Source organism: Octopus bimaculoides, chromosome 18 (assembly GCF_001194135.2).
Source record: "Octopus bimaculoides isolate UCB-OBI-ISO-001 chromosome 18, ASM119413v2, whole genome shotgun sequence".
Lineage (NCBI taxonomy): Eukaryota > Metazoa > Mollusca > Cephalopoda > Octopoda > Octopodidae > Octopus > Octopus bimaculoides.
Genome location: NC_068998.1, coordinates 18,836,103 through 18,838,036, shown reverse-complemented (window position 1 = coordinate 18,838,036; position 1,934 = coordinate 18,836,103). Strand labels below are relative to the sequence as shown.

At 34.8% G+C, this 1,934-nt stretch overlaps 1 protein-coding gene across 2 annotated transcripts in view; it reads right to left on the bottom strand.

The window, feature by feature from the left end:
• Window positions 1-368: 368 nt before the first annotated feature.
• Window positions 369-1,934, bottom strand: part of LOC106869615 (uncharacterized) — a 35,770-nt gene continuing 34,204 nt past the window's right edge. For both annotated transcript variants that reach the window (XR_008266056.1, XM_014915423.2), the window contains one exon: window positions 369-515. The gene's annotated coding sequence lies outside the window, so the exon portion shown is untranslated. The remainder of the gene's footprint in view (window positions 516-1,934) is intronic.

Here is a 1,934-nt window from a genome sequence, read left to right as displayed (position 1 = left end):
CCCCCCCCCCCTCATCCAGTTATAGTTTAACCAAAAAAATCGGTTGATTTTAATATGAAAATGAAGAAAATTCGATTAAAGCATATTTTAAAAAATTACAATATTTAAACTTAAAAGTTCGTTCATGTCTGTAAGTTGCGGTATCCAATGTTTATATTAACATTGAATTGTTTTTGACTAGGCACAAGATCTCAGGTTATGGTGCAGGAAAAAATGGGATGTTTCATACTTTTCTTATTTTTCCAAGATCATTGACGGCGAAAATGAAATGAAAAGGTTTCATTTTATCAATTGAAATCGTGTCACGAACTCTGCTCGCTAGGAGCTATCTTCATTTTATAATTTGTTCTACAATAGTCAAAACAATATTATATCAAATATATCTTTTGTTGCAAAACCATAGATATTGAACTAAAGCAGAAAATGAAAATAAAAAAGTCATTAGTTTTTCCACAGTGTTCTTGAGTTATTTCCCTTCAATCATCAAGCTTTCAGCGCTACGTATTATGGTGTTTCTGCGAAGGAAAAGAAAAATCATTTAGATATATATTTGCAGAAGAATAGAAATAAAAATGCGATTAAAACAAATGCCAAAAACAAAATATCAAAAATATAATAAAGAAAAGCTTCAGTTACAGTTTGAGCTACAGAATTATCACAAATTATCAATATAATCCTAGATTGAGAAACGAACTAAATTTACGAGAAATACAAAAACAATTTTACGAAGCTTGTTTTAAAACACGACCGGCACGGTTAGTAAATAGTAGAGGTGTGCCTGCATAGTCTAGCAGTTCACTTCTCAATTACATGGTAGCAAGTTTGATCAAATTGGGTATTTTTGTTGTTTTTTGTTTTTGCTTTATTTTTGTGTTTTTTCTTTCTTTAGGGGAGGGTGCGGGTGGCTTTTGAGACCGATACGAGTGGGGAAAGGAAGTTACACTCGGACAGATACCTGTCTAGGAAGTGGTGCTTGAAGCATTCGGCGTATGTTTGAGCATGGATGCGAGCCTCGTGACTTAGAAAGAGATAGTCGACAGGGTTGTCACATGCGGTGTGTATATCTCAACATCCTTACTAAGTCTACTACTGGGAAGTTTATTTTTATGCTCCCTGACATAACGGTCGAATTAGTGATTAGTAGTTATAAGTTTCGTACAATACGAATAAAGGAGTTCGTTTTGGTTGTCTGTAGTTTCTAACCATAATTTGGTACGGAAAGAGGGTAATCATCTAACAGGGATGCATGGACAGCTAGTGAAGGGTTACTTTCAGGATCTGGCGTTTGGAGATTTGCATGTGCAGAATGTTCTCTACCTTACTTTTTTCCAATTCGTAGACATTGTATTGTAGGAGCAGTTTTAAACACTTGAATGTTTCTACCGTCTACACCACGGGTCCTCAACCATTTTTCATCTATGGACCCCTTTGATTTCTATTTTATTCTGGTTTAAAAACTAGTTTTAGAGAAACGTTTTTCAAAATTCCTATTTCGTTTTTCATACATTGACTTGTGTAGGTTGAACTATGTAAAAAATTCGAGGAAGAAACCTAAATGTTTCTTGCAATACATACCAATACATATGTAGTGGCTTCATGCAGACATAACGTGGATTCGATCCTCGATCACCAAATTTCACTTGACAGTTCAGCAAGCACTTTTCTCACAGTAAAACAATAGTTTTTCTGTGAGTGACAGCAGTTACATTTGCCAGATGCTTTCGCTAAGCAGAATAATGTCTTTGCCACTTATGTACCTTATTATAATGTCTTTGCCACTTGTGTACCTTATTATAATGTCTTTGCCACTTATGTACCTTATTATAATGTCTTTGCCACTTGTGTACCTTATTATAATGTCTTTGCCACTTATGATGTCTTTGCCACTTATAATGTCTTTACCAACACCGAAAAGCTAGGAAGGAGAGCTGGAT